We start from the raw sequence: 11,174 nt of genomic DNA on the forward strand, positions 1-11,174 counted from the left end.
TTTCTGGGAAGGTGTTGAGGGTTCCTGGGGTGGCAGGTTGTTTCGCCCCCAGAGCCTGATTGACAGCGGAGAATCCGAGGTCAGGAAGACTCAGCGGGAGGCTGCAAGTGGAGGCTGTGTGTGGCCGCTGCATCCTGGCTTCTCCACCCCGCACAGATCCAGGGCGGCAGGACCTGCCCATGCCCCCGGGTTGAGCCCAGCCACACCCGACCTGGCCGTGACCTTCCCCGCCCGGCACCCCGCTCCCTTTGCGCCCGTGATCCGTCATTGCGCTGGGTTATTAATTCCCACGAGCTGGCGCTGGGCCACGGCGCATTCCCAGCTGGCGACCGGGCAGGTGGCGGCGGCCAGGGGCTGGGCGCGGCGCCACTCTCCCCGTAGAGAGGGCGGGCACCTCCCTCCTTTGCATGGAAGCCCAGGAGGCCACGGATCTTCCGCCCCTCCGCGCCCCCGGCAGGGACAGCGCAGAAGTTCCCGGAGCCCACTTTTTCGCGAAGTGGTTGGAGACTTGTGGGGAGCGACCAGACGCCAGGCGAGGTGGCTGTCCCGAGCGACCCCAGGCTGGGTGGACAGATCTGATGGCTCCGTGATTATCCAAGTGCCGCGGCAGGTGGGTACAGCTCGGGTGGCTGGGGTGCACGGTGCTCCTGGCGTGGTCCCGAGAGCTCCTGCTGCCCCAGAGCTGGCATTGTGGCTCCCAGAGGGAACGCGAGGTCCCTGGAGACGCAGGTCTTGATCCTCAAGGGACCGATGGAAGACCATGAGCCGGTGCACGCCCCCGACTTGGTGTGGGCTTCCTGGCGGTCCTGTCCCTGGGCCCTAGGCTCGGGTTCTGCCAGGCCGCCAAAGACCCTCCAGCTGCACCAGTTACTTGGGGACTGTCAGACTGGGGGTCTTGCTCCCTTCTCGCCTTCTTTTAACAGTCCCATGGGGGAAGGTGGGCGACCCCCAGAGGGCTTGGGCACTGGCCAAGAGGTGGGGCAGCTGAGCGAGGGGGCCTGGGCGATTTCCGGGGGGTTAGCTGTCCAGCCGTGGGAGAGGACATCGCAACCAGCTTTTCCAGACCAGAGGCAGCTGCAAGAAGGAAGGCGGGAGGGACTTGGACATGTCTGGTCCCCTTCTGTAGCAGGAGCTCAGGGTCGCCAGGAGTAGGACCAGGCAGAATTTATCCTTAATATCATCAGCCTGGACGGGAAGAGGGAAGCCATCTAGAGGCAACACAGGCCTGGATATGGGGGAGGACAGCCTTCAGGGTCTCTCTCTCTCTCTCTCTCTCTCTCTCTCTCTCTATATATATATATATATATATATATATATATATATATATATATTAGTTGTAGTTGGATACAATACCTTTATTTTATTTATTTTTATGTGGTGCTGAATATTGAACCCAGAGCCTTGCATTTGCTAGGTGAGTGCTCTTCCGCGAAGCCACAACCCCAGTCCCCCTCTTAATGTTCTAAATAAATTTTATTTTTTAAAAATCTTTTCTCACCAAAGGTTCATGGAGATATTCTATTTACTTCCAGAAGCCCAACTGATAGATCTATTTAACCTCTTACACATAGATCTGCCATCCTTGGCTGTGCGTGTGGTGTGAGGGTCCAGGCTCAGTCTGCCATCCGTGGCTCTGCATGTGGTGTGAGGGTCCAGGCTTAATCTGCCATCCGTGGCTGTGCATGTGGTGTGAGGATCCAGGCTCAGTCTGCCATCTGTGGCTGTGCGTGTGGTGTGAGGGTCCAGGCTTGTTTTCCTCACTTTCAATTTGGACTTTTAAAGTCAGCAGATATTTCTTTTGTAGTTAGGAGAAAACACATTTTTTAAAAAATGTACAAGTGAAATGAAATGACAGAGAGGTGTCTCAGGCTGGACCCCAGGACTCCCAGCTCCTCCCGTGCTGGCCTTGACCATGAGGGGCTGCACTGCTGTGTTGTGCTTTCAGAAAAGCTCAGTCAGCCCTGGAGGCCTTGGCTGGCATCGAGGCCTGGGCTGGGGTCCTTCTGGGGAATTCCCTGGGGACAGCTGGTCACATAGTTCCCAGGTCCCCCCTGGGAGTGAGACAGATGAAACAGAAGGGCTCCTCTTTAGAGTCCCTGTCCCTCTGCGACTGAGTGGCCTGTGGGGGCTGTCCATCTCGTGCCTGTGGGCGTGGAAGGGAGTGCTGCCTTGCACCTTGATGGGCACTTCTCCCACAGAACGGTCGTTTGCCCACAGACACACCCCACCCCGTCTTCAAGGAACAGCCGTCCCAGCTGGAGCCGAGCTTGAAGGCAGAGATGGCGCTGAGCCCAGAGTCCCCAACCACATTCCCTGCGCTGGCTGTGTCAGGCAGTGCCACACCCAAGCCACCTGGTGGCCCCAATGTGTCCCTCAACAGCTCCTGGACCAGCCTGACGGAGCCCGGCTCCTTGCAGGACCTGGTGGCCATGGGGGCCCTCAGGGCAGTGCTCTCGGCCATGGGTCTGGTGGGCATGGTGGGCAATGTGTACACGCTGGTGGTCACGTGCCGCTTCCTGCACATATCGGCCTCCATGTACGCCTATGTGGTGAACCTGGCTCTGGCAGACCTTCTTTACCTGCTCAGCATCCCCTTCATTGTGGCCACCTACATCACCAAGGACTGGCACTTTGGTGACGTGGGCTGCCGCATCCTCTTCAGCCTGGATTTCCTGAACATGCATGCCAGCATCTTCACCCTGACCGTCATGAGCAGTGAGTGCCATGCTGCAGTGTTGAGACCCCTGTACACTGTGCAGCGCTCCAAGGGCTACCGCAAGCTGCTGGTGCTGGGCACCTGGCTGCTGGCAATGCTGCTGACCCTGCCCATGATGCTCGCCATTCGGCTGTTCCACAGGGGCCCCAAGAGTCTCTGCCTGCCGGCTTGGGGCCCACATGCACACCGCGCCTACCTGACGCTGCTCTTCAGGACCAGCATCGTGGGGCCCGGCCTGGTCATCGGGCTGCTCTACGCCTGCCTGGCCCGGGCCTACTAGCTGTCACAGCTGGCCTCCTGCAGGCAGACACGGCAACTGCCCAACCCCAGGGTGCTCCGCCTCATCCTCAGCGTTGTCCTGCTCTTCTGGGCCTGCTTCCTGCCCTTCTGGCTGTGGCAGCTGCTCTCCCAGTACGATGAGGCCCTCCTGCTGGCGCCCCGGACAGCGCGCATCATCAACTACCTGACCACCTGCCTCACCTACGGCAACAGCTGCCTCAACCCCTTCCTCTACACTCTGCTCACCAAGAACTACCGCGAGCACATGCCGGGACGCCCACGCTCCAGGGGCAGCAGTGGCCATGAGGGCACCAGCAGCTTCCTGCCCAGTCACGTCCACTTCCAGAGGGACTCAGGACACTCACTGTCCTCCAGCAGCCAACAGGCCACAGAGACCCTCATACTGTCCCCTGTGGCAGCTGGTGGGGCCTGTGTCTGAGTCCCTTGTGTGAGCCTACTGGTCAGGGAGTCCAGGCAGGGAAGGCCCCAAAGCCCAGGTCATGCCCTGCGGCCCTTCCCAAGTGCCCACTCCCAGCTGGCCTCTGCTGCTCTTCCTCCACCTTCTTCTGTTTCTCACTGCTGCCCTCAGCGAGATGGCCACATCCCCACCATATGCAGATGCTCCTCCCGCACACGTCTCTGGAGCCAGGCCTGCCTCCCAGGCCCATGGGGGTCTGATGCCCAGCCTTGTGGTCCCAGAGCAGCCCTTCTGCCCTCATGGCTGGGAAGGCCGTGGGCACCTCTTCCCTATCCCCTGCCCCAGCCCTCCTGACTGCTGCTCTTCCCTGCTTAGCCCTGGGCACAATAAAGCCGGAGCTCTGCAGCCTCTGCCTCAGCCCAATAGCTGAGGAGGGTCAGCGAGGAGGGTCCTGCCCCTGGGACCATGGCACGTGGGGGGAAGCTGCCTGGCTGTGGGGGATGCTTGTCAGGGTCTGGAACACACACATGTGGCTAAAAGGACTCTCCCTCAGTGTCAGGGATGACATGTACAGGTGGCCTCCCGGGCCTCAGGGAGGGGCAGGGAGAGGCAGGACGAGGTCTCCTCTGGCATGCTGGAAGTGTGGGGGAGCCAGGCCAGGGAGGCTGAGCCACCTCGTGAACCAGCCCCAGGCCCCACAGCACCACACAACAGTGAACCACAAGGAGGAACCACAGGTGGAGGAAGACCACAGGAACATGGCTCTGTGGGCAGGCGGGCCAGGAGGGCCCCTGTTCTAGACCCCACTTCTCTGGGAACCCTCCTGCCCTCCAGAGCCAAGGTACCCCAGAGGGGGGAATTTCTGGAGCCACAGGGCTGACCATGGCCCCTGACCCCCTGAGCTGGACATGAGCAAAGTGTTGGGTCTCTTGGGGGCACGGGTGGCCTCACGGCCCAGGGAGAGAGTCACAGCATCCCAACATGCCTGACCCCACCTGAAAGCTCTTCTGGAGCAGAGAGCAGGGGACCACAGGGATGAGCCTGAGATGTGGCCTGGCCTGGTCCCCCCAGCCAAGGTCAGGGAAGGGAACATGCATGAGTCTCTGAGCACCTGAGACGTCCCAGATGTTCCCACAGGTCCGACAGGAGTAGAGTCCTAGAGAAAGACACGTGTGCACATGTCTGTGAGTGTGCACACATCTAGCGCACCTTGGTGTGGAGAGGGCGGGAGGGAGACCCAGGGGTGGAGAGGGCAGGTGAGCACTAGGCAGCATCCTTGCAGAAACTGAGGCGGCGGCTGGTCAGCTGAGCACTGGCGTTCCACCCCAGGGAGAGTCGGGCAGGTGTAGGGTCCTGCTGAGACAAAGCACTCTGCAGGCCACAGGGTGCAATGCAGCCCACAGGGGGCACCTGGCCCTCACCTGGCCTCTCCTGGCTCCTCTATTGGCCCTCACCTGGCCTTCACCTGACTCTCACCTGGCCTCACCTGGCTCTTCACCTGGCATTCACCTGGTCCTCACCCTGACCCTTCACCTGGCCATCATCTGACCCACACCTGGCCTTCACCTGGCCGTCACCTGGTCTCTCCTGGCTCCTCTCCTGGCCCTCACCTGGCCTTCACCTGACCCTCACCTGGCCTCACCTGGCTCTTCACCTGGCATTGACCTAGTCCTCACCCTGACCCTTCACCTGGCCATCATCTGACCCTCACCTGGCCTTCACCTGGCCGTCACCTGGTCTCTCCTGGCTCCTCTCCTGGCCCTCACCTGGCCTTCACCTGACCCTCACCTGGCCTCACCTGGCTCTTCACCTGGCATTCACCTGGTCCTCACCCTGACCCTTCACCTGGCCATCATCTGACCCTCACCTGGCCTTCACCTGGCCCTCACCTGGCCTCACCTGGCTCCTCCCTGGTCCTCACCTGACCTTCACCTGACCATCACCTGGCCCTTAACCTGGCCTTCACCTGGTCCTCACCTGGCCCTCATCTGGCCCTCACCTGGCCATCTTTTCATACCTCCCACAAGGTACACACAGAAACTCAAGGACCCTACACAACTTGCTGCGGCTCAGTACCCCCTGACCCCACCCTCAGCCACTCCCTTTCCACCTCATTCCTGGTACCCAAGTCCCAGTGAGCTGCCAGAATCCAACTCCCAGGGGCAGTAGGTGCCATCAAAGCCAGGAAGGTGATCTATGCAGGCTCCTCTAGCTCAGAAGTGTGTAAAGCCCAGCAGGCACTGTGAAGGCCTCTGGCCCCACCTGCCCTGGCCACACCTCTGCTCTGAGGCCAGGCTGGCCCTGAGACCCAGCCTGACCCCCAAGACTCTGAGGCTGCCTAGGGTCCATGGGTCTGAGGCAGACAAGACCAGAGCAAGGCAGACAGCAGAGGGTCAGGACGAGGGTGCACACAGGTCGGTGTCCACAGATGGACTGAGCATCAGGCCTCCTGTCTCCTTGTTGGTCTGAAGCCCACCTCCCCAGCAACGGCTCTTAGCTGCATGCCTAAAACTCAGCTGTGTAAAGTGTGCTGCAGTGATCAGGCCATCCACAGAGGGGCGCCACTCTCACCACAAACCATCCCAGGACACGTGTCTCCTGCAGGATACACACACAGCAAAGGCTCTGGAGACTGTGGGCTGGCAGCCTCGAGGCAGAATCTTCTCTCCTGTCTGAAGGTCTGGGAGCTAGCAGCTTTCAGACTTGCCCACATGGTGTGGTGCAGCTCGGCTACCTAGAGGTGGATGCCTGGGTCTGGTGTGGGGCTGCCTCAGAACTGGCAAATCCCAGCCGTGGGGCTGGGTGGGTGCAGGCTAATGCGTCCTCAGTAGAGACCCACTGCTCCCTGGGTGGCTGTGCCATGGGCACTCACCCCTGAGGCAGGACTCTTCCTGTCCTGGCCTGCACGCGGACCTCTTGTAATTTGGAAGCATCTAGGGGAAGAGATTTCTCTGCACAGAAGCTACTTGAGAATCCCCTTGTGAGATGCTCAGTTGGGATGGAAAGTGTGGTAGGTCTGGGCTGGAGCGGGGTGAATGGTGTGGATCCAGGCTGTGGGGGGCACACAAGGCTCCCAGGAAGACCTCGAACAGCGAAGCGGCCAGCATGGGGACTGGCTGGACTGAAGGGAGTGACATCCTGCCAGGCTATGGGATACAGCCCTCTCTCCACTGACCCCACCCAACTGCCTCAGAGCAGAGCAAAATTAGGAAGGGGAAGGTGACCTGATAGGCTGTGGCCCACAAGTGGTGGTGAATGAACAAATGTGTGCACTGGGTCCCTTGGCTGGGAGTGGACACAGAGTACATGATCAGTTTTCTGGGTGCCTGTCTTTTCTGGCCAGTGGTCTCCAGGCAGGTCTGCAGGGGCTGGATCACCTCCGCCCTGGCAGAGGGGTGACACCACAACTCCAGGCTGTCCATGGGGCCCCATGGAACTTTTTCAAGTACCCTGAGCTCCCAGGGGAGTGGCCCAGCCCAGTCCAAGGGCTACAGAGCTGAGGCTGTGACTTCCCCAGGCCCCACCCTCTCTCCCCAACAGCAAGCATTGAGATGTCGCTAATCTGGGTGCACAGGGGGAGAACAGCAGGTGCCCAGCTGTGTGGGGACACACCAGGGCAAGGAGGTACAGATCTCACTACCCAGGCACCTGCCCAGGTCTGTGAGTCCTGTTACATAATTTACCAACAAGAAACACACACACCTAAGTTCCCTGTACTTCTAACTTTTCCAGGAATAAAGCTCTTGGGAAGTACCACCTACGACAAGTAGATACCACTGTTTACTTGTCCACAGAGCTCTCTGCTTTGGGACATTGTCTCCATCAAAAAGAAATTGAGGGGATACCTACTGGATTGTGGGTGACCACAGCAATAGCATTTATGGGTGAGAGGTGGCCCTGGCCTGGGAGGGTGGCAGGGTGGATGACTGTGATTCATTTCCAAAAGCCTGAGTTCCTCCTGCCCAGAGCATACACCTGCCTGCCAGGTGGGTCCTGCCTGACTACCTGAAGGGCCACCTGGGGAAGGCCCTGGGCTCCGTCATCCTCTGGGTGTGGAGCAGGCACTGGGGAGGTTGTCCCAAGCAGTGCAGGCACCTTCCCCCCTCCCCATGTGCAAAGACAGGATTTTCCATTTAAATTCCAGACAGATGATGGAACCAGCGGGAAGGCAGCTTGTGGCCAGTGGGCAGCTCAACTCAGGCCTTTTCCAGGCTAGCTCGGGCCCCAGAGGAGCCCCGTCCCACAAGCCATCTGGGGCAGGTGCCAGGTTGGCCCTGGCCCTGGCTGGACAGTACCATCCTGTGGCTTTGCTCTCCTATACTCCAAGTTTGGTGGGCTGGGTGGTGAGTGCAGTAAGAGTGGGAAGGCAGCCTTGCGTGCCCAGCAGCCTGAGGACTCTGTTCAATGCTCTGGCCCCTCTGCCTCCCCTGCCAGCCCAGCCAGGACACCTCCCACTATCTCAGGCCGCCCAGAGGTCACCACCTGGGAGGTCTCTCCCCTCTCCATCCTGCCCCCATCTGGCCTCTGCTGCATCTTTCATGGGGCCCATGTGAGCCCCCTTCATTGAGGGACTGGAGGCTTGAGGGGCTGCCAGGCCACATCAGGACCTGCAGGTGGGGGCCATGGTATGCATATGACCCGGGAAGTGCTGGACAGACTCCAGTGCCTGGAAATGATGTGTCCTTGCCCTTGCCGGGTATGGGCTGGTGACTGTCCACCCCAACCAGGAGTGCTGCCCCTCTACTTGGCCACACTGAGCCCTCCATAGTGTCTGGCTCTCCGTAATGTGAATGACAGTCCAGAGCTGTGTCTCACCCCAGAGCTATGCATCAGCATGAAATCCAGAGACGGTGCAGCTGCCCAGGGTGGTGGCCCTATGAGCTGGCAGTCAGTGCCGGCCACCCCATTCCAGGTTTCCTCCTGGGGCCTGGGGGCCTGATGAGGGGGCCCACATACAAGCTGAAATAAACACTCTGGTCATCCCATGTTGGTTGGGGCCTCCATGAGGGGTCCCAGGGGCCCAAGGGGCTGGGTGGGGCATGGGGGAGGGTGAGCCCTCAGAGGCATCTGCAAAATGCCTCCAAGGTTGTGCCCAGGTATTGGCCTCCTCATCAGAGAGAGATGGGAGTGATCACTGGGCTACCCCAGCTCAGCACTGTGTCCCTTGCCCACGAGCCCCAGATGGGCCCAGAGGTTGGGGTTGGGCAGGAGGGGCCCTGGGGAGGGGCAGGAGGTGTTGAGGGGTGGCCACATATCCAGCAGCCCACCTTATGCCAGAGGCCCTGTGGTGCCCTGCCCTCCCCAAGCACCTCATCTGCCAGCTTTGTCCTTTGTCAACGTCACAGGAGGGGACAGAGAATGGCCGTGACCCCACACTGTGCAGTGACCCTCATCAGCCTCCTCAGTAATGGAAGTCAGCCCCAGCTCAATCTCCCCTCAATCTTCTAGACCTTGAAATGGGTTAAGAGGGAAGGAAAGCAGGCATGGGAGGCACACCTGTGACCCCAGGAGGGTGCCAAGGTCAAGGCCAGCCTGGACAGCTCAATGAGACCCTGTCAAAGTAAAAAAAGAAAAGGGCTGGAGATGTAGCTGGTAGAGCACCCCTGGGTTTAACTCCCAGTACCCCGCAAAAAAAGGACCTGGAGGTGGAAGAAAAGGTAAGGGGAGGGGGAGGGAGGAAGAGGGGGAGGGGGAGGGGAGGGAGGGAACCAGGGACCTGATTTCCTCTGTGGGCTGCTCAGGCATAGACCTCCCCTGCTCTCTGGCAGACAGGGCCAGTTCAGCTGCCAGTGCGATTGTGTGCTGCCCCCTGCTGGCCGGGACCTGAAAGAACCCCAGATCCACTGGGACAAAGAGCAAGAGGGAGGTTGGGGAGAGTCCCCTTCCTGTCTCAGTGACAAGCAGAAGTGCCCCCAACCCTGAGCCCCAGAGCCCTGCTGAAGGCATGGGAAAGAGATGTCTGGTGACTGAGATGTCTCGCCAGAGGCCAGCAGCACCATAGAGATCCTCAGGCAGGGTGGCCCCCCAGGCCACATCCCTGGGTCCCTCAGCTCCTCCTGAACAGCTCTAGGTGTAAAAGCAAAACCTCACACCTGACCCTGCAAGTGCCCATCCTCCCCAGGCTTCTGTCCCCTGGCTTCCGTGTGATGTGTTTGTGGAGACCTTAAAACAAAGCACTCCAGAGTTACACAGGACATCAGACGCTTGGTGTTGACCAGGAATTGGTCTTCTGGGTTGCTATGCCCACTGGTGAAGCCCAAAGAGGAGGGAGCCAGCTGGCAGGGCCTGTATCTGTCTTGCCCTTCCAGGGAAGCTGGGGGTCTGTGAAGCATGGGTTGGAGCCCTGTCTGATGCGTGGTCACCCAGGTGATGACTGCTCAGATCTGGTCCTCTGACGCCCTCCCCTGGCCACGAGGACATCCTGCAGGCTCCTCCCACAGCCCCAGAGCTCTGCCTGTGGCTGATGCACAGGCCTGGCTTTGGCCCCAGCTATGAGGATAGAGATTCAGGGTCTGCTGTTGGTCAAGTGTCCCTTGAGAAGCCTCTGAGGCCTTGTCCAGCCCCATGGCCTGTCTCCACCCAGGTGGCTTGTTTCTCTCCAGTGTCTGGCCAGCCTGAGCCACCACCGAGCTCTCCAGCAGTACGAGGCAGCAGCTTCAAGGACAGAAGTGCCCAGCCCCATGCAGGACCCCAGGGCTGGGACCAGATGGCGCAACCGTGGGGTTCCACAGTAGGGATCTGGCATGTCCCAAGCATAATTTTGGGAAGCCAAGAGGCATAAATAAAGAAAAGCCCAAGTGTGGGGAGGACACAGCTTTTTCAGCAGGGCCTGGAAACTATAGCCTAACTGGTCAGGCCCATACAGCTGCCATCCCCGAGAAGCCAGCACGCCCAGCAGCAGAGCTGGACTGTCCACCTTCCCAGATCCACCAACTCCCCCTTAACAACATGGCCCCTACTCTAGTATTCCCCAGGGTAGGCATGGGAGGGACTGCGGGGGCCCAGTGCTTCTGCCCACTGCCCAGGGCTTGCAGCTGGCCTGCCCACACCAGAGCTCTTCCCTGTGCACGGTGGAACCTGCCAGAACAAGTACACTGCAGCTGTCCTGTGTACAGCAGAGAGGCCCCACTGCCCATGCCAGGCATGTGGTGCAGGAGGGCCTGCCAAACCACGGGCAGAGCTGACCTCAGTTCCCAGACTTCTGGCTTCAGGTCCCTTCACTCCCAGGGGGCTAGAAATGCCCCCCTTGCTTTACAAGCCCCAGACAGCCCTGCACCTGGTCTCTTGAGGGCCTGAGGGCCAAGGGTAGCAGCTTCCTCCAGCATCAGGGTGCTGGGTTTCTGTTCTCGGAACTAAAAGACTCAGGGGTCACTCCAGGTAAACTGGGCTAACTGGGCTGCACAAAATAACCACACAAGAGACACATGTACCTTTTTTATTGGGGTCACTGTGACAGCTCCTCTGACCTTAAGGATTGGCAGAAAGAGAGAGAGAGAGCACAGGTAGGAGAAGCTATTCAAATGAGGCAAAGGGTCAGGTTTCAGGGGGCTGAGTCTGTCTTCATGATGTCTACTGTCAGGTTGACTGACAGCTGGGTAGGCCACACCCAAGGGCACAGTAAGAGAAGGGGACACACACAAGGCACTTCCATGGAAGATTCTACCCTAAACAGGGCAAGGGGTTATATTACAAAGGAACAGGTGAGCGTAGCTCCACCCATGGGGCTCTAACAAGACACACCCATGCCCAAGAGACCCACCC

The 11,174-nt window shown here is 59.6% G+C and overlaps 1 pseudogene; it reads left to right on the forward strand.

The window, feature by feature from the left end:
* The first annotated feature begins 2,279 nt into the window (after positions 1–2,279).
* On the forward strand, positions 2,280–3,434 carry LOC143385938 (urotensin-2 receptor-like; annotated as a pseudogene).
* Positions 3,435–11,174: the final 7,740 nt, after the last annotated feature.

This window comes from Callospermophilus lateralis (genome assembly GCF_048772815.1).
Source record: "Callospermophilus lateralis isolate mCalLat2 chromosome 11 unlocalized genomic scaffold, mCalLat2.hap1 SUPER_11_unloc_1, whole genome shotgun sequence".
NCBI lineage: Eukaryota > Metazoa > Chordata > Mammalia > Rodentia > Sciuridae > Callospermophilus > Callospermophilus lateralis.